Source organism: Phyllobates terribilis, unplaced genomic scaffold, assembly GCF_046119375.1.
Source record: "Phyllobates terribilis strain yellow unplaced genomic scaffold, ASM4611937v1 Scaffold_1__5_contigs__length_1240528914, whole genome shotgun sequence".
In the NCBI taxonomy this organism is placed as follows: Eukaryota; Metazoa; Chordata; class Amphibia; order Anura; family Dendrobatidae; genus Phyllobates; species Phyllobates terribilis.
In genome coordinates this window covers 552,766,699-552,788,752 of record NW_027362761.1, presented here as the reverse complement: position 1 = coordinate 552,788,752, position 22,054 = coordinate 552,766,699, and positions in this window count along the sequence as shown.

Here is a 22,054-nt window from a genome sequence, read left to right as displayed (position 1 = left end):
CCGGGGCAGGGGTTGCACACTCACCCGCCGCTGGGCCGCCCTCAACCTCTGTCACCGCGTCACTTTGTCCTGGGATATCAACTCCTTGGCGGCGGTCCTGGATACGCAGCAGCATCTCCACCCGCCATGCAGCCGTCGCCGCCTCCTGGGCCTCTCTCTGCCTTCTCAAGAGTCCCGGAGCTTCCTGCCGGAGAAATTCAAAGTCTCCCGATGTGAGGATTCTGCTGCCTTGCTCTCTGCCGGGTGAAGGGCCTGAACCGGGTTCAGAAGGTGCGTGGGTTTGCTCCCCAGAAGCGTCCATGTCTGCCTCTGACGAATGGCAAGCTCCGACTGCAATGGCCGCATCTTGCTGCTTTTCTTCTTCCTCCTCTTTCGGGGCGGTTCCTGGGCGGAATGCTGACAGGCCCGCCTTCGATCAGCCCATCCAGTTTGACGGGCATTACCCCGCGGACAGTCTCTGATGGAAGAGGCAGTCCACATTTTTGGCGCCAAGCGGGAGCCGAGCCCACGATGGGAGGCGTTCAAAGACAGTCTTTTCACAGAATTATGGCGCCTGTTCTTCTTGGGCGGGCGCAATTTTAAGTGTAAAACAACAGTTCAAGGTGTAAGGCACACAGTACCCAGTAGCAATGGGTACTTCTTCCTTTGCTGCGGGCACGCGATCCTGCCGACTACGCCAGGTTGTGACACCTCGCGCTCGAAAAAGCTCTTTAGTTTACCCTGGGTGATGGGGGACTCGGAGTCGGGTCCTGTGATGGAGAGATGGGGTGCAGCCATGGCCCAGACCCGACCCGTGCTCAGGGCCATCACATTAAAAGAGATGGTGTGGGCTCGTCCGGGTTGAGTGGCTGATTTAATGACTACGCCACCTGTGGCACTTGGTGAAGGCCACCAGCACCGCCGCAGTCCGCTGAAGCATGGTGTTATGGCGGCCAGAGTTCTTACTACTCCCCACAGGCGGAGCAGGGCCTCAGGGCAGAGGGACAGGAGGATGGGGGTAGTAGTAGAGGGAGACGGGCGCCGCGTTTTGCGGTGTAGCGCAGAATAAACAGTCCGGTGGCCATAGGGGTGAACTTCCAAGGCTTTGCTCACTTTAGAGATGGCAGATGGAAGGTGACTCCCTGCTCCCCGCGGAGTCCTGCGGTCACCAGAGGCGGGGGTCCGCCAACCTCCGAGTAAGTCCAGCATTCAGTCGGGACCCTACACCAGAGTGTTTCTGTACTACAGACCGAATCCTTTCCTGTCCGTGTGTGTGCAAATAGGCCAGGACTCCCTCTGAACTCCTCTCAGAACAAGGGCACGGGTGACAGCTCCGCTCCGTCCGATACCCGGTGGGATCCTCTGGGCCTACCGGGCTTTCCCGTCCAGGACGTAGAGTAGCAAGGTCGGGTGTCGGGGGCCGGTACCCCTCTTGCAGCCGGACTCCCTCTGAGTATAACAGCATGGCGAGGGCAGGTGGCGTACTCCGCTCCGTCTGCATCCTGCCTGGGATCCATTTGCTATGGAGCCACACTCTTGAGCTCCGGGCCTTTTGGTCCTGGTCATTGGCCGGGTTGAGACATTCCTGGTCTGCAACCTACCCCTCGACCCAAGGCTAAGGTACGAGGGTTGTGTCCCTTACCGATGCAGGCCCACACAGGATCTGCGCTCCGGGAGGGAGGTCACAGTTACACACAGTATATGACAGCACAAAAGACTAGCAAAAGACCAAGACCAAAGATGGCTTTTTATTAAATATGAAATTTAAAGTGTAACTAATTTGTAAGTCCTCCACCTTCACCCACTAACTGGTTTCCCTCACTCTTGGTTCCCCAGTCTCCCTGTAACCATGGGAGCAGCACCTAGTGCATACTAGCGCCCTCTGGTGGAGAAATGTGGTGTTGGATGCAACGATTGGGTCCCGACCATCACACTGTTCTTACCTCAGAGGAGGAATACTACACTCCATTAGAGAAGTGCAGCATCCCTGTGGCGGTCGAACCCTCAGGGGCGCCACATTAGCGAAGGAAGCTTTGATAGCATTTGCAGCAATCTCTCGATGCCGGCGACGAGCCTGTCTGATAGATTCCCTATTCAATGTGAGACTGTCTGGATCATGGCCAAGAGACTGAGAAGCAGCAGCAAGCAGGTAGGTCGCTTTTCTATCACTGTTATTAATTCTGTCTGCAGCAACTTCCGGAGTCACAATGTTGGCACGTCTTACCCACTTATGTTTCTTGGGGCTAAAATGCCCTTCGCCCTCATCACTTCTGTTGCTGGAAGCGCTGTTGTTGCTTCAACTGCTACTACTACTGCAAAGTTCAGCCGATGCTGTTGACTGCTGAACTCGCTCTTTTTCCTTTTTTCTTCATTTCTCTGCTTGTAATTCTGTCGTAAATCTACTTTCCTTGACCTTGTCCAGCTTTCTGTCTAATGACCCCATGGTTTCATGATGACCTTTTTATCTTTGAGTAAACAAGAAGTCACGGTCTTCCCGAAGTGTTATAGCATCATGGCATCAGCATGAGCGACATCAAACAAATCATCAAGTTTATTAATGAATTCCTTCTCCTTGGATTTTTGTGTTCTGGTTCGCCGTTTAGCATTCTCGTTGAGACTCTTCCATTGACCAAACAGACTTTTCACATTACTGATCCCGTGAAATTGTTGCCTTGTCGGAATTCTCACTTTTACCCAGAACCGAAGTACTTTGTTGGCTGCGACGGTAGCACTGGTACATGTTGGTTGCGATTCTGTACAGTGCAGGAAATAAAACCTGGCAACCCCTCCTATTCGACAGCAACTTAGAATACTGCCTGCTGTCCCACCAATTAACCACATTCCTCTTACACTGCAATTTGAAGATGTCATTTTTTTCTGACAACAGTGACTAAACCTGTGGGAGGCCAAAATAGCAAACATGAACACACATTTCATTAAAGTTGGATACATTGCTGCTAGTGATATCGCTCATCAATACTTGCAAATTAATATGATAAATTCAAGTAAGTAATTAGACAGTAAAAGACACAATGGGAGTGTTGTAGGCTGCTGCGTAAATATTTAGAGATTAGACTTACCAAAAACAGTGAATAATACTGAATGTTGTCTGTAATCTGGTGAGTTTACTTTAAAACAGGAGATGTAAACTAATATTAATGATATTGAATATTCTTTACAAATTACCAATACGTAAATTGGAGAGAGTTTCAAGGATCGGTGGGGCCCTGATTGCTGCTCTATATAAAAACTTCCCAAATCCTATTTTAACAGCTATTAAGTGTTCAAGGGCTGACATTGAGGACACTGAGCCAACTTTTAAACACAACTAAAAAAACAATTTTTTAAAGGATTTTACAGATCATTATTAGTGATGAGCGAACGTGCTCGCCCACTGCTCGACAAGCTCAGTGAGTATTTCTGGATTGCTGGGGCAGGAACTTGGGTTCCTGCCCTGCATGTTTGGCGCTCTTTAGAGAGTCAATGAACATGCAGGGATGCAAAAAAAAGAAGCATGGACCGCACCTCCAAAAATCATACATTTGATCGAATGCCTCTCGCCAAAAATATATATAACTGAACATGAGGTTCTTAGTTTAACATTCTGATCAGACTGTATGAAGTCCACTGCCACGTCACAGCAAACCTCGTAGTGGGTCCTAACATTTCCTGCCTGAACGGGAGCGGAGCCGTGCGCCAACCACAGCGACAATGCACCAGCAGGGCGGGCGGCCTGGTGCCTCACAGCACCCATGCTGCAAGACCGAGTCCCCATGACTCCAGGCCATGCCGCCCCACAAGCACAAAACCACAGCAACAATGGCCGACACACTTCACCAACCCACATGAAAGGAGCATTGTGGCTCACCTTCCTCAAGCTCTCAAGTGAGAGCAAAAATAGGCTAGACCCTCTTTGCAGACTTCTGCTAATTAAAATCGCCTGTGCCAAATGGGAGGAGTGCTGGTCCAAGAAAGGGGAAAAAATATGCAATGCAAAAAAAAGAAGCATGGACCGCACCTCCAAAAATCATACATTTGATCGAATGCCTCTCGCCAAAAATATATATAACTGAACATGAGGTTCTTAGTTTAACATTCTAATCAGACTGTATGAAGCCCACTGCCACGTCACGGCAAACCTCGTAGTGGGTCCTAACATTTCCTACCTGAACGGGAGCGGAGCCATGCGCCAACCACCGCCACAGCGACAATGCACCAGCAAGGCAGGCGGCCTGATGCCTCACAGCACCCATGCTGCAAGACCGAGTCCCCATGACTCCAGGCCACGCCGCCCCCAAGCACAAAACCACAGCAACAATGGCCGACACACTGCACCAACCCACATGAAAGGAGTATTGTGGCTCACCTTCTTCAAGCTCTCAAGTGAGAGCAAAAATAGGCTAGACCCTCTTTGCAGACTTCTGCTAATTAAAATTGCCTGTGCCAAATGGGAGGAGTGCTGGTCCAAGAAAGGGGAAAGAATATGCAATGCAAAAAAAAGAAGCATGGACCGCACCTCCAAAAATTATACATTTGATTGAATGCCTCTCGGAAAAAATATATATAAAATATAACTGAACATGAGGTTCTTAGTTTAACATTCTGATCACACTGTATGAAGCCCACTGCCACGTCACGGCAAACCTCGTAGTGGGTCCTAACATTTCCTACCTGAACAGGAGTGGAGCCGTGAGCCAACCACCGCCACAGCGACAATGCACCAGCAGGGCGGGCGGCCTGATTTTAATTAGCAGGAGACTGCAAAGAGGGTCCAGCCTATTTTTGCTCTCACTTGACAGCTTGAGAAAGGTGAGTCACAGTGCTCATTACATGTGGTGTTGGTGCAGTGTGTCGGCCATTGCTGCTGTGGCTTTGTGCTTGTGGGGCGGCGCGGCCTGCTGGTGCATTGTCGCTGTGGCAGTGGTTTGTGCACGGCTCCGCTCCCGTTCAGGCAGGAAATGTTAGGACCCACTATGAGGTTTGCCTTGACATGGCAGTGGGCTTCATACAGTCTGATCAGAATGTTAAACTAAGAACCTCATGTTCAGTTTTATATGTTTTTGCCGAGAGGCATTAGATCAACGTATGTTTTTGGAGGTGCTCTCCATCCCCTTTTTTTCAGTTAAATGCATGAACTGTCCTTTTTTTCCGGATGAGCACTCCTCCCATTTGGCACAGGTGATTTAAATTAGCAGGAGACTGCAAAGAGGGTCCAGCCTATTTTTGCTCTCACTTGAGAGCTTGAGAAAGGTGAGTCACAGTGCTCATTACATGTGGTGTTGGTGCAGTGTGTCGGCCATTGCTGCTGTGGCTTTGTGCTTGTGGGGCGGCGTGGCCTGGAGTCATGGGGACTCGGTCTTGCAGCATGGGTGCTGTGAGGCACCAGGCCGCCCGCCCTGCAGCAAGTTAGGCAGCAAGGCAGGCAGTGTATGTGGCAGACTGCAGTGCATATAGTGTAAGAGGGTCCATTGAATGTTCCTGCTGCTGCTGTTCTTACATATATTTGTAGACATAGCCCCATATATCAGGGGCCAAGGCAAATTTTTTTTTTTTATCTGAATCCTGGTTATTTGCTTAAAAAGCAATCCAGAGTACACCATTTTTCTGCTCCATTTGCTTCTTCTCACTGCAGAATAAAGCCATATCTGTTCCATATTTCAGCGCTAAAAATCTAGAAATTTGAACTGAACGTGGAAATTATTAGCCTCCTTTTCCATTCCATTGCAGTTTGTCGGTCAAGCTATTCACACTAGGTCTCTAGTGAAGAATGGTATTAGTAAATTACAGTCCTGCTATTTAAAACTGTGGTTCTCAGTCAGACATATCACATATAACAGCATTCCAAAATCAGCCATTTCTGCCTTCCATTTCATTGCAATGTGTCGGTCAAGCTATTCACACTAGGTAGCTGTGAAGAATAGTATTAGTAAATTACAGGCCTGCTATTTAAAACCGTGGTCCTCTGTCAGACGTATCATATATAACTGCTGCTCAAATTCAGCCATTTGTAGTGAACGTGGAAAATATTGTCCTCCATTTATAGATTGTAGCAGTGTGTCAGTGTATACCATTGCTTGATCACAGAATACAGCCAGATTTTTTTAGTTTTATTCATATTACTGTATTGTGGAAGCAGAGGAACTTTTTTTTAATGATCAGACGCACGTAATCCATATGACTGCCGTAATAATACAGCATGCCAAATATTCCACTCCATTTAAAGTCAGCCACCTGTGTTTAGTTAAACCAATTGACACTTGGTCGCTGACAAATACCATACTATAAGGCAAATGCCTGAAACCGTGGCATCAGATGTGTTCCCATATGACTGCCCTAATAATCCAGCAATTATTGTGAGCGTGTCAAATATTACACTGCATTTAAGTACTGCAGTTGTGAGTTCAAACCTATTCAAAGTTGGCCGCTGACAAATAGCATATCTGTGAACAATGTTGTCAGAGTATTACTCCACTTTTGCGGACTGACAAAAAAAACATACAAAAAACAAGCTAAAATGGAAAAAAAATGTTAAGAAACATTCTTTCCAGGTTAATGACATGTATATTAGGCCAAAGAAATAAAAAATAAATAAAGTTATGGACTGTGGAAGACATTGTCCCTATTGTAATTTCATCTAACAGAATTATCAATAGGTAATAGAACAGATTTAATAAAAATTTAGGCACCAGCAGTACGAAGTATAAGCCAATAATACCTGGCTGGATCGATGTAATATGCTATCCATACTGCAATACCTCACCTGTAAAAGAATTTCAGATAAGACAGTTAATATTCTAGAACATAGAATCTATTTGAATTGTCCTTCCCATTATTAAGGAGTGTGTTTCCTATACTGTTATTGCATATACAGCAATTTCAATAGCTGCCAAAAATTATGACAAACTCCAATACACATTTGAAGAGATGTAAAAAAATAAATAAAAATATAATAAAAATGCAGTAGAATCTTTTTAATATAAAAACCAGACTCACCAATGTAACCTCAATGTAATCACATTGTTCAGCTCCTGTACCTCCTCCTCATCCAGTTCAGCCTCCATCTTCAAAATGACCACATCAGTCACAAGTTGGAAGCACTGCAGCACTGCCTTGGCCAAGTGGGAACAGGCTGTGCTGAAGATAATATGCTTAATGCTTAGGTGACAAACAGCCCAGCACTGCAGATTTGTTGAAAGCTGTAACACAGCAGCCTGATCTGTGGCACTCACCGCTGAACATACAGCCAGGCATGGTCGTGTGTGACAATGGGTGGAACCTGGTGACGGAGAAATGACAGCCGGAGTACATACGGTTTCCCTCTATTCCAGTCCTTTCACCGAGCTAAAGAATATGGCTGTGGTGAAATACAACTCTGACAGAAGCAGTGTCAGACTGAAAATGTATACCCTAATTCTGTTATTTTAAGTTTTTATCATCACTTTTAAATAGTTCTTCAGAACTAAAAAAAAAAATCTTACAATAGATCACGATGAAGAGGGTTTGGTTCATGAATAGTTTTACCTGCATTTTAAACTTAAGGCCAAAGATGGAAACCATCAAAGGTCTACAATCAATTAAAAATTCATTAACAATATAGAAGACACTAATTAATTATTGACAAAGGAAATCTCAAGAAAGCCCAACAATGTAATCTAATAAAGAATATATACAAGAAACAGATGGTTAAATCTGGATCCTTGTACAATGATGTAATGATGGTGGAAAGAGACAGAATATGTTTTTTTTGTTTGAAAAATTGCTATTTGTTCAAGCTCTTAAAGCTGAGAAAGCTTTCTGCTATTTCAGTTATAGCCATTAGCCATAAGCCATTCCTCATAACTGGAGATAATTAATGGACAGTCAGATATGGATGTTCAAGATGTGCATTAGTTTAAGTTGTTTTTCACTATTTCTGAGTGTCTATATCTCATTGATGTTCTTCCAAACATGATTAGCTTTTCAAGTGAGTTGGATCTTCTCACAATGCTGTATACTCAGGGTAAAGTTATATATTTTCCAATACTGGTAGATACTACCAATGTTTTCTCTAAATAGTATGGATTCAATTAGATGGGAGAAATAATACTTCTGGATCTGTTGAATTTCTTGGTTCTAGGAAACTACAATGCTACTAGATCCCATATGTGGTCTACAGAATCTGGAGATAAAGAAGATGGGAGCCACTGAATTACAGAAAACAATGGATAGACTCAAGCCATTAAATAATGAACACCGTTAACATGTTAGAAAGGATGGGACATTTTACTCATGCTCAGAAATTATAAGGCGTCAATGCTTGCCAAAAAAGAAAACTTCAGTAACCTGAAATGTCTGAAAAATGAATATAAAACAGGAAGGATTAGTTGAGAGAAGTTGTTTACCCTAAACCCTGACATTGCGAATAAAGATGAACAGATCTTTTGAAGTTCAAATTCACTAGCTTCGACAAATTTTTACCAAAAATTTCATTTGCAGTGAATTGATTTGCTGCATATCGCAAATATGCAGGCAGGACAGAAACTCGTGAGCCGTGTCAGTGACTGATACTTCTGCCCTGTGTGCCCACGCCCCAGCTGTCACTGTGCTGAATGTCTGTGGCCGGAGGAAGAGGCTAGGCAGCCGCAGGCATTCAGCCATGTCCCTTTTTTTCCTCCCCAAAGTGCACCCCCCTCGCAGAGGCAGGAGGTAGCGACACAGGTGGATGACTACCCTTCCTACACCTCATCCTGGCCCTGTCTGCAGCCATTAGAAAGGGAGGTAAAATTCAAGCTAATATCCTTAAATTTGAGTTTTACGTGAATTTGAAAGTTTTGTGAATTCAAGCAGTTTGCAAAAAATAAAAACTTGCCATGCACCATTTCCCACATTGCTGAAGCAATTTTGCATTGTTGTGCGGGCTTCCCCATAATGCCCTGCAGCTATGACATCATACCTTGTACAGTGGTGGTCAGTACCAGGGCCATTACAGATCAGCAGTTCCCAATGGAGCACAGTTTGCACCCCAGAGTTGTTTTCTATCTCCAGAGTCACTTGGTAAGTCTCTCTTTTTGGTAGCATGTAAGCTCTTATAGTCAGTGGGGTCATCTCTATCTCCTGTAGAGTGTAAGCATTTATGGTCAGCAAGGTTAACACTCTCTCTGCTCTCCCTCATGTATAATTTATGAGCAATTACAAGCTTTTCAATGTTGAAATTCATGAAAATTTACTCGCTGCAAATCAAATTTTGTGGGAAAAAAATTCACTCATCTTTAGTGAACAGCCTTGTTCCATGCGATACTCCTTTATTGGACGTGGAAGCAGATTTAAAACAATGGAATTTTAAAGTGACTTGTTCCATTGGTGTTTCTTCATGAGTGTTAGATTATGTTTCATATTTTCATACTAATCTGACTTATAGGGATGTTGGGCACCAATTTGCACTACTTTATCTGCCGTGCAGTTTAATCACTAGCAACGCCAAAATTGTAGTGGCACTGCTTGCACCACCCGATAAGAATCAGAGCATTCAGTAGCATCGGCATTCTCTAAATCAAATATAATATGAACACTTCATTTTAGAAGTACTGTCTCAGCCAATGATGTCTTGTTTCATCTTGAATCAAGTCTTTTACATCATGCACCTATCAATTCACCCATTCATGGAGAAATCATCTTTAGGGATATATTTAATCAACATGCAATTGTGGCGCCCCTGCGGGTCCAGTTGCCACAGAGGTACTGCATCTCAGCCAGAGGTGTGGTACCCCACTCTCGGGTAAGGATGGAGCACTAACCGGGACCCACACACTCACATCCAACACCACATCACTCCAGTAGGGAAGGGCGAGATTGCTCCTGAGGGAGAGCAGAGTCCCTGTCCCTGTCTGGAGGGGGTAACTAGGTAAAGGAGGTGGGTGGAGAAAGTAGTTTAGAGGAGCACTGAAGGTAGAGGGGACCACGTAGAGTGACAGTTGGTGACGTGGGTCACATGACAGAGAGTATAAAAGGACGGGTAGAAAGATCTAGAAGGGTCCTAGGAGCAAGAGCACAGTGAGAGAGGACTGTTGAGGAGGTAGAGAGTTAGTCAGACAGAGCAGTTGGTGACAGGAGTCTGTCATAGGGAGTGAAGAGAGAAGACCGGAGCAGTGAGAGGCTCCAGAGACAGAGAAAGGATGTTAGGGGCACGGGAAGTGCGAAGTCCCCCCGTGCGCCCGAATTCACGCTGACCGTGAAGGGATCAGGTCGCAGTAGGGGACCGGCCCCAGACTAGTGGAGGACTGGAAGACTCAGCTAGCAAACCAGAGGCTGCGGTATCTCTAAGTGCCGTAGCCAAAACCACACACATTTGCTGAAAAGGAGGCCATATAGGACCAAGGGAACAGAGAGGAAGTCGCACGACAAGGCCCGCGGCCACTGGCTCAGGACACTGTGTGTGAGGCGCAGGGCAGGAGGGCGAGAGCCAGCGCAGAGAGACGACCCGGGAAGGTACACAAAAAGGTGGTCCCGATCAAGTGCACCCAAGTTATCTGAGAGTTGGCTGGATCACTTCCCCGGAGGACACAGGACTCAGTGGGCTGTTATAACCTGGCTAGCAGTTGTAACCTGGAACACTGTAAAAACTGTGAGTAAAAACTTGAAGACTGCACCCCGCTGTGTCCTTGACTTAATTGCTGCGCTACCTGCTTTGAACTACGCCACCAACATCTAAAACTACCTATTTAACTTCCCTGGGGCCTAGCTCTACCCGTGCAGAGCTGAACCAACTCTGCTGCGTCACCAATGGCCCCAGTGGATCTGAACAGCAGCGGCGGCAACCTATAGCCGTGTACCACGGGTGGCGTCACGAAACTTTATCCCCAAAACTTTAATCCCCTCTTTTCTTTATTTATTGACCACCCTGGGCCACGGACCGGGTCAAGCCACCTGACTACCCCAAAAGAACCAACCGGCCCGGCTACCGAGTACCCCACGGCCCCAGGGGGGCGCGTCACAATCATGTTTCTTAAGTTTGTCTATATTGTGTTTAAGCTGATGAAGGTGCAAACACTAGAAATGGCTGAACCCGAACTTGTAAGAATCACTGATTTCGGCGGCCCTCAGGACCAGGCTGCAATCATTACGGGGGGCTCCAGTGCCTGCGGGCCGCATTAAGAAGCCACTGGGGCTGCATGCGGCCCTAGGGAAGCGTGTTTGAGACCCCTGCTTTAGGCTATGTGCCCACGATGCAGAAATGCTCAGGTTTTTTTCCTGAGCGTTTCTGCATCTCCCTGGCAGAAAAAACGCATGCAGATTGTACATGCGTTTTTCCTGCCAGGGATATGCAGATGTGAAGCGTTCTTCACATGCATTTCCACTTGCGGGTTGACAAGCGCTTTCCAAGCGATTTTAGCATCACTTCGAAAGTGCTTGACAACTTGGTTACACTATATAAATCCATGCAACCGGCATGGATTTATATAGTGTGAAAGTAAAAGAATGGTAAAAAATAAAAAATAAATATATACTTACCTTCCGATGGCCCCCGTAGTCTTGCTTCGCTTCGTCCTGGCTGCCGACAGCTCGCGGTACACTACACTGAAGGACCTGCCGTCACATGACTACATGACGTCAGTGCAGGTCCTTCAGTCCACCGCGAGCTGCTGACAAGGGAGGACAAGCGCAGCGGGGGCCATCAGAAGGTAATTATAATATTTATTTTTTATTTTATTCTTTTTTTTACAGGTTCTATGGTACCCGGGTCCGGAGGAGAGTCTCCTCTCCTCCAAACCCGGGTACCATCCGCATATTGAAACGCGTGGAATGCGCATGTACAGATCCAGTGATGCGGAATCCAAGCGTTCCAATGCAAGTCAATGGCGGCAATTACGCTGCGTGTCCGCAAAATTAATGGACATGCTGCGTATATTTCCGCAATGATAATCCGCAGCGGAGATTTCCGCAGCAGGTGCACAGCACATGCGGATTATCATTGGGGAACATGGCAGGCCTTCTACCATGCATTTTTTAAGCGTTTCTGCAGCGTTTTTGCCGCTGCGGAAACGCTTAAAAAACGCATCGTGGGCACACAGCCTTACACCGCTTATTGGGATCGCTTAATGGCCGTTTTAGTGCAGCCAACAGATGAATTTGTGTAATCTACAGAAGAAATGAAGGAATATTCACGTAGCGTAACAGCCTTGAATAGCTTATCACTGCACAATCTCCACCAGATGAGAAGGCTTTCATGCAGCCTTCAGTCACAGATGCTGGAATTGTTCTCAAGCCGCTCCGTGCTGTAAGTAACAAGCAGAAATGGTTTATAATCTGCACAATATTGCATTTGTGTACTAAAGTGCATCTGCTGTTTTTCAGATACAGAACATGTTGCTTTCCGCGATGCAGTTGACCTATAATAATCTCCCACAGTGTTTGCATCATGTTTGACATTTTTCATATATTCTGCCAGCACAGATAGATACTACAAACTAACCTGTCATGGCTAAATGACCACCCTGAGATTGTTATATGGTCTGGGCTAGACTAACAGTACATGATATGTTGAAATATTAATTTAGTTGACAGTGAAATGGGGCAAAAAGGAGGATTTTGCGCTTGCAGCTTGAGGGATGGGTTCATGGTTGGGTTCCCATGACTAACTCTGTTGCAAACCTCTCAGCATTACCTGTTATATATGGACTTTGCCTACCTGCGATGCAGAAATTGTAATCCTCGTGCCATGGAATAACTACAAAGACGGCAGCTGCAATGAAGCCCAACAATGAGGATGGATCACCTCCATCCAGAGATGGTGCACTTTGTGATGCCTATGAAAGGACGGTGATGAAAGAATTTTATGGGACCCTATGGTTACTACCTGCACCTCTGCTGTGTGCCTTATTCCTTGATAAATAGGGAGATAAAATAATGTCAGATATCTGATCGTATCATGGCTTTTATCAAGTTCCCCAATGAATACAGATGAGTTCAGCACAGGAGGTGTTTTCCACCCACTAAAAAAACACTCAGAATGCTTAAAATAATTTTCAAAAAAGTAATACTTACTAATTCCCCAATGCTCCTGTCTCAATGCTGCCCATTTTCCTGTACTTCCTGCTCAGTCCAGGAAGGAATGTGACCCGCTGCAGTCAATCAATGACTGCAGCGATGATCAATGTCTCCCAAATGCAGTCAGTGATTGTCTGTAGCTGGTACATGTCCATTCAGGAGGTATAGAACCAGGTTGTATACTTCCGGCTCCATCCAGAAGGACGTATGACTGCTGCAGCCAATCACTTATCTCAGCAGTGATGCATAGGTCTTTGCTATGGCAAGTGATTGGTTGCAAAGGTTACATTTTGTGTATTTGCATAATTACCAGAATTTTCTTGAAATCCATATGACAGGAGAAATCTAATACCTATACAGGAAAACATAAAAACTCAATATAGAACCTGTCATGCAATGAAATCCCTTGGAAAATGAGATATGGTGCTTATATGAATCAATATTTAATATATGCTATATGGACAAAGGTATTAGGATGCACCTGATAATTATTAAATTCAGATTTTTCATTCAGTCCCATCACCACAGTATTAGAATGCCAGAATAGAAATTCTTACCTCCTAAATATTAAGTCATCAACCGTGAGCAGTATTATTGTGGAAGCATTTTGAAACGACCGTAACTCAGCCGTGGAGTGGAGACCACGTAATGTTACAGAGGGGGGTCACCAAGTGTTGAGGAGCAGAGGACAGAAAAGTCATGAATGCACAGTTGACTCCACAACTGCAGAGTCCAAATCCCCTCTGGTATACAGTGGGTAAGGAAAGTATTCAGACCCCTTTAAATTTTTCACTCTTTGTTTCATTGCAGCCATTTGGTAAATTCTAAAAAGTTCATTTTTTTTCTCATTAAAGTGCACTCTGCACCCCATCTTGACTGAAAAAAAACAGAAATGTAGAAATTTTTGCAAACTTATTAAAAAAGAAAAACTGAAATATTACATTGTCATAAGTATTCAGACCCTTTGCTCAGTATTGAGTAGAAGCCCCTTTTGAGCTAGTTTAGCCATGAGTCTTCTTGGGAATAATGCAACAAGTTTTTCACACCTGGATTTGGGGATCCTCTGCCATTCTTCCTTGCAGATCCTCTCCAGTTCTCTCAAGTTGGATGGTGAACGTTGGTGGACAGCCATTTTCAGGTCTCTCCAGAGAGGCTCAATTGGGTTTAAGTCAGGGCTCTGGCTGGGCCAGTCAAGTATGGTAACAGAGCTGTTCTGAAGCCACTCCTTTGTTATTTTAGCTGTGTGCTTAGGGTCATTGTCTTGTTGGAAGGCGAACCTTCGGCCAAGTCTGAGGTTCAGAGCACTCTGGAAGAGGTTTTCATTCAGGATATCTCTGTAGTTGGCTGCATTCACGTTTCCTTCAATTGCAACCAGTCATCCTCTCCCTGCAGCTGAAAAACACCCTCATAGCATGATGCTACCACCACCATGTTTCACTGTTGGGATTGTATTGGGCAAGTGATGAGCAGTGCCTGATTTTCTCTGCACATACTGGTTAGGATTATCACCATGAAGTTTCTATCTTCGTCTCAACAGACCAGAGAATCTTATTTCTCATAGACTGGGAGTCCTTCATGTGTTTTTGAGAAAACTCTATGCGGGCTTTCATAAGTCTTGCACTGAGGAGAGGCTTCTGTTGGGCCACTCTGCCATAAAGGCCCGACTGGTGGAGGGCAACAATGATAGATGACTTTATGGAACTTTCCCCCATCTCCCTACTGCATCTCTGGAGCTCAGCCACAGTGATCTCGGGGTTCTTCTCGATCACTCTCACCAAGGCTCTTCTCCCACGATTGCTCAGTTTGGCTGGACAGCCAGGTCTAGGAAAACTTCTGGTGGTCCCAAACTTCTTTCATTTAAGGATTATGGAGGCCGCTGTGCTTTTAGGAACCTTGAGTACTGCAGAAATTCTTTTCTAACCTTGGCCAGATCTGTGCCTTGCTACAATTCTGTCTCTGAGCTCCTTGGACAGTTCCTTTGAGCTCATGATTCTCATTTGGTCTGACGTGCACTGTGAGCTCTGAGGTCTTATATAGACAGGTGTGTGCCTTTCCAAATCAAGTCCTATCAGTTTAATTAAACACAGCTGGACTCCATTGAAGGGGTAGAACCATCTCAAGGAGGATCACAAGGAAATGGACAGCATGTGACTTAAATATGAGTGTCGAAGCAAAGGGTCTGGATACTTATGACCATGTGATATTTCAGTTTTTCTTTTTTAATAAGTTTGCAAAAATTTCTACATTTCTGTTTTTTTCAGTCAATATGGGGTGCAGAATGTACTTTAATGAGAAAAAAAATGAACTTTTTAGAATTTACCAAATGGCTGCAATGAATCAAAGAGTGAAAAATTTACAGTAAATGGGTCTGAATACTTTCCGTACCCACTGTAACATCAGCACAAACTTTGTGCCTTCGCCGTGAGCTTCATGGCCGAGCAGATGCATGCAGCCATACATAACAAAGCACAATGCCGAGCGTCGGATGGAGTGGTGTTAAGATGCCACCACTGGACTCTGGAGGAGACGTGTTCTGTGCAGTGATGGATCACACTTCTCTATCAGGCATCTGATGGACAAGTCTGGGTTTGGTGAATGTCAGGAGAATGTTACCTGCTTTCTGTGCAGTTTGGTGGAGGAGGGATAATGCTATGGGCTTGTTTTTCAGGGATTGGCCTCGGCCCTTTAGTTCCAGTGAAGGGAAATCTTAATTCTTCAGCACAAGACATTTTTGGACAATTGTAGCTTGTAACTTTGTGGAAACAGTTTGCGAAAAGCCCCCTTCTGTTCCCCATGACTGCCCAGTGCACAATATCCATACAGACATGGTTGGGGAGGTTTGGTGGAAGAACATGTCCGGCTGCACAGAGACCAGACCTCAGCCCCATCCAACAACTTTGGGATGAACTAGAAAAGAGATTGTGAGCCCGGCCTCTCCCTAACATCAGTGTCTGATCTATCAAATGCTCTTTTGCATTAAGGGGCAAAAAATTCCCACAGATGCCTAGAAAATCTTGTACAAAACTTTCCCTGGATAGCGGTAGTGTGGCACCCCAGGGGTCTGGTCTCCACAGTAATAGCAATGTTATGTCTGAGAGCAGGTGGGAGGTCTCTTGGTCAGGAATCCTATGCATGCCACACCTCCTGCCCAGTCCTGGGAGGGGAAGAACTTCCCCTATATAAAACTGGGGCTGAGGCAGGGTTAGTGAGAAGAGTAGAGAGAAGAAGAGGAGCAGCATAGGAAAGAAAGATCAGGAGCTCAGTGGGAGCAGTGCTAAAAGGAATCAGGGGCTGGCAGCTGAAGAGCTCGCCCTGATTGAAGAGTTACCACCGGACCCGGAGTCCGAGGCTGTGGGGATTAACCCTGACCCAGCAGCAGAAACCGACCGGCAGGGGATTTCAGGTCCTCTGGCCAAGAAACCCGAAGGCACGGTTACACGCGTGGGACCAGCACCGCCGTCGTGGAGCGGAAGCCACTAGAAGGCCCCGAGTCACCGGCCGTACGGGTGAGCACAACACGGTACACTCAGGGACGTGGGCTACCTTTACCCGCCTCTAGCAAGGAAGCCAGAAGAGTACAATTAGTTGGGGAGGCCTACAACTCCGCCTGGCCAAGGGGGGTCCCATCTGCTCAAGGACTGACCAGGCCCCGACCGCTAGCCAGTACTCTGGAAGGGTCTATCTTTGTCACCAGTAAAGACCCTGAACTACACCGCATCGTCTCTGAGTGGTTCCTACTACCCCCATCATCCACGACAGCTGCCCTGAGGCCATACCCCTCCCGTTGGGGGTTACACCATCCACGCTGCACCATCCTTCCACCGGCCTCAGCGGTCTGCCCTGCAGTGGCAGCTCCATAGCTGCATTCAACGGGTGGCGTAGTCGTCCTACATCTACTGCTAATATACCGCCACTCAGCTTGACTCCCTGGGCACGGACCGGGTCACCGCCACGAGACTACTACCCCTATCAGATCCGGCTCCGGGTAGGCTCCCGCGTGCGCAACGCTACTCAGCACAGGTCCAGGGGCGCGTCAGCTTTTGGCGTAGTCGGCAGGATACCGTGCCCGCAACCACCGGGTACTGCGTGCCTGAAAAAGAGACTTTTAAACTAACCTGTGGTGAAGATTCCCGCCATCCGGCGCCATCTTCAGCCTTCTTCCCGCCTTCCGTGGAGTTTTCCCGCCGTTGGACGCCATCCTGAAGACGCCGCGCGGGAAGAAGAGGGGCGTGGACTCCAAAAAGCGCGCGAGAACAGACGCCCCGCCTCACGTCCAGACGTCGCGTAAGGTCCTGGAAGGAGCCCAGCAGACGCTGACGTCACAGGAGCGCGACGGAAGGTCCTCAACCCTGACGATCCACTGCGGAGCCGCGGCCTACGGAAGAGGATCATCGCAAGGTAGGCCACGGTCCACTAGGGGGGAGGAAGATGTCGGATACGGAGGAGAGCTTCACTGCCTCAACCCCCGCCAGCGCTGCTGCAGTCATGCCTTTTACCATGCCCTATATCCCGGGAGCAGCCTGGCTACCGCAATACTCAGGGGAGTCACATACCCTGAATGACTTTAGAGAAAAGCTGGATAGCCTCTTCCAGGTGTACCCCCTCACAGAAGAGCAAAAAGTGAGCATCCTGGTGGCCCAACTAACCGGGGCAGCCCAAAGGGAGGTAAAGTCCTGGCCACCTGGGAGGAGGACTGTCGCGGGGATACTAACCCGGCTGAGGGACACCTTTGATACCCGCACCTCAGCCGAGATTAAGCTTAAATTCTATGGGTGCAAGCAGCGAGCACATGAGAGTATAAGGGACTATGCACTAAACCTACAAGAGGCCCTGAGAGCCATTAAGCAGACCGACCCCGACAGCGTGGGAAATGAGGACAGGCTGTTGACCGAACAATTTATAGAGGGACTATATTGCAATGTCCACCGAACCCAGTTGCGGGCCATAGCCTTACAGGATCCTCATCTGGACTTTGCACAGTTCAAGGACAGAGCCATCCGGGTGCTCCGAGAACCGGCACCGGGTGGCGTTGTGACCCACAGGTGCCCAGCTATCACTTACCACCAGGAGGCGGCGCCCTTGTCGGCAGGGCCTGTGGGGGCTGATGCGCAGGCTTTGAACAATGACCCGGCTCCAGACCTGCACCATCAGGTCCAAGAGCTAGCTAAAAGCGTTGCTGCGCTAACCCGAACTGTGCAGTCTTTACAGGTTTCCACTCCAGGGAAGATCCAGCTGGCATCCGGACCGGAGGACATCCCGTGGCGTCGACCAAGGAGGACCCCACCGGCCAGAGGAAGACCCAGTGACCGATACAACGAGGACGGACAACCCATCTGCCGCCGCTGCAATCAACCCGGACATATGGCAAGGTACTGTCCTTTAAACTGGCACAACCTGGGGTAGAGGGCCAACCCCCAGGAAAAAGATCACCAGGCCCATCGAACTGGCGTGACAAATATGTGGGAGGACGTCCAGTCTTGCCTGTGGTACTGGATGGCATTCCTATGAGTGCCCTACTGGACACCGGGTCACAGGTCACCACCATCCCGTACGTGCTCTTCAAGCAGTACTGGAATGACTCGGATATAACCCGCTACCCTGACGACGACTTGAGTATTATTGCCAGCAATGGTCAACCCGTGCCGCAGATCGGATTTAAAGAGATGACCATTAAAATCGGTAGAGTCGAACTGGCAGCACAGGGACTGATCATTGTGGACATTGACAAGCGCGAGAGTCACCCAAAGATAACTCTAGGAACTAATGTGATTGAAAATTGTCTTGCAGAGGTGATTTTCATTTTACAGCAGGTTGCCAAGAACGCCAGCTCCGGCCAGCTGCGAGTGCTCCAGAAAGAGATCCGGGCACTGATGCGACGGCAACAAGTGGAACTCTCCGGCGGTGAGATTGGTAGCGTAAGAATGTGTGACCCTTTCCCTATTGCCATACCCCCGAAAAGTGAAATGATGATTTGGTGCCGGGCAGCTATTGGTCTGAGAGGTAGAGATTACCAGGCCATGGTAGAGCCAGTCTACTCAGACAGTAGGCCCACCATTTTGACAGCCCGGGGGGTAGTTGATGTACGCCATGGGAGGGTACCCGTTCGCATAATAAATATTGGGAAAAGGGAAGTATACCTGCCCCGGTATGCTACGCTAGCCAAATTATATACTATCATCCAAAATTCTATACAGTCTGTGGAACCCTTGCCTCCATCTCATCCGGAGGAAGGTAACGGCTCTGAGAAAATAATGGAGGATTGGTGTCAGCAACTACATTTGGGTACTGACTCCACTCCCTCCCACCAGAAACAGGGAGTCTACCGGGTGGTTCAAGAGTACGAGAGAGTGTTTAGTAAACACCCGTTAGACTTCGGGCGAGTCAAGGGGGTAGAACACCACATCCCCACGGGAGACCATCCTCCCATAAAAGAGAGGTATCGGCCCGTACCCCCTGCACACTACCAACACGCCAAGGGGATGCTTAGAGACATGAAGGAGGCTGGGGTAATCAGGGATAGCTGTAGCCCCTGGGCAGCTCCACTAGTCTTGGTCAAAAAGAAAGACAACACCATGAGAATGTGTGTAGATTACCGGAAAATTAACCGTATCACACACAAAGATGCGTACCCCTTACCAAGAATAGAGGAGTCTTTGGCTGCTTTAAAATCTGCTAACTTCTTCTCCACCTTGGATCTCACTAGCGGGTACTGGCAGGTTCCTGTAGCAGAGGCGGATCGGGAGAAGACCGCATTCACCACCCCGATGGGACTTAGCGAGTTTACCTGCATGCCGTTTGGACTCTGCAACACACCAGGAACCTTCCAGCGATTGATGGAGTGCTGTCTGGGACACCGGAATTTTGAGACGGTCCTGTTATACCTGGACGATTTGATCGTCTACTCCAAGACCTACGAGGACCACTTGAAGCACGTGGCGGAAGTGTTTGAAGCTCTGGCAAGTTACGGCCTAAAGGTAAAACCTTCCAAGTGTCACCTCCTGAAGCCAAAGGTGCAGTACCTGGGACACGTGGTGAGTGCTGAAGGAGTGGCTCCCGACCCTGATAAGATCACCGCAATTAAGGAATGGCCAAGCCCCTCCAGCGTAAAGGAAGTGAGGCAGTTCCTCGGGTTGGTAGGCTACTACCGAAGGTTCATACCCGGTTTCACCAAAAAGGCAGCTCCTATGCAGGACCTCCTGATAGGCCAGTCCAGGAAGGCCAAGAACCAGAAGCCGCCCTTCAGATGGGAGAAGTTGGAAGAAGAGTCCTTCCGCCAGCTGAAGATGGCCCTCACGGGGGATGAAATCCTGGTGTACCCTGATTATAGCCAGCCCTTTATCCTCTACACCGACGCCAGTAACATCGGGCTAGGAGCCGTACTATCCCAGATCCAGCAGGGGAAAGAACGGGTAATTGCTTACGCCAGCCGAAAACTGCGACCCACCGAAAGAAACCCTGAGAATTACAGCTCATTTAAGCTAGAGTTCCTGGCAGTGGTGTGGGCAGTCACCGAACGCTTTAAGCACTACCTCGCTTCTTCCCGGTTCACCGTGTACACGGATAACAACCCGTTGACACACCTGGACACTGCAAGACTCGGTGCCCTAGAGCAGAGATGGATGGCCCGCTTGTCCAACTATGAGTTTACAATCAAATACCGGGCAGGACGCTCCAATACCAACGCAGATGCCCTGTCCAGGATGCCAAACCTACCGGACGTAGGGGAAGATTCAGAGGAGCTGGAAGAAGTTGAGCTCCCCGCGTTCCACCGTCATGGGACTATCCAGTATTCCCACCGTGTAAGAAGTAAGCAAACCGCTACGTTCAACCCCTTACCTCATTACAACTGGGTGGAGACGCAAGACAGTGACCCTGCCGTCCATTTGGTAAAGGAGATGCTGACTCGGCCAGATGCACGCCTTGACCCAGACGCTCCGGAGGAAGCCAAGCAACTGTGGGCTGAGAAGAGTCGACTGTTCCTTTATAAGGGAAAGTTGTGCCGCAGAATGGTTAACTCCCGGACGCATGAACTAATCTGGCAAGTAGTGGTGCCAAGGAGAGACGCAGCTATGGTGATGGAGGCATACCACGACGGAGCTGGGCATTTCGGATGGAAGAAGCTGGAGTTTCTGCTGCGCAGGCGGTTCCATTGAGTAGGCATGAGAGGAACCATCGAGAGGTGGTGCAGAGATTGTGGCCCATGCAACTTAAGAAGGAGGGACCGTGCCAGCCAGAAGACTCCCCTGCGGTCCATCATCACCAGACAGCCGTTGGAACTGGTAGCCTTGGATCATGTAAAACTGACCCCAAGCAGAAGTGGCTACGTCTACGCGTTAACCATCGTGGATCACTACTCCCGGTTCTTGGTTGTCGTCCCCGTCAAGGACTTAACGGCTCACACAGAAGCTAGAGCCTTCCAGCAGCACTTCTGCCGTCCGCATGGATACCCGGAGCAGGTGCTGACGGACCAGGGGCCTGCCTTTGAAGCGGAGGTCTTCCAGGAGTTCTGCACCCTGTATGGATGCCGGAAGATAAGAACAACACCCTATCACCCGCAAACTAATGGACTTTGTGAGAAAATGAACCAGGTGGTGATAGATCTCCTGAAAACGTTGCCCCTGGAGGAACGCAGTCTGTGGCCTGAGAAGCTGCCCGACCTGGTGGACCTATACAACCACATCCCTGTAGGTTCCACCAACTGTACCCCGGCTTACCTAATGAGGGCAAGACCTGGTAAGCTTCCTGTTGATCTGGAGATGGGAGTCCTGACACCCGAGGACACTTCACCAGAAGCCAACTGGGACACAGAGAGGCAGCAGCAATACCGAAAAGTACAGGAGAGCGTGGAGCGTAGTCTCTGTCAAGCTAGGGAAAGACAAGAGAAAACTTACAACCAGTATGCTCCCGCTGTTCCCCTGGGGCCCGGAGAGCAGGTCTTGAAGAGGAAAACACGGCTCCACAAGTTGGAAGACCAATGGGAGAAGGACCCGTACACCGTACTGCCCTCAAGCCACGACAACCCGAAGATCTGTACAATCAGTAAAGACGGAGG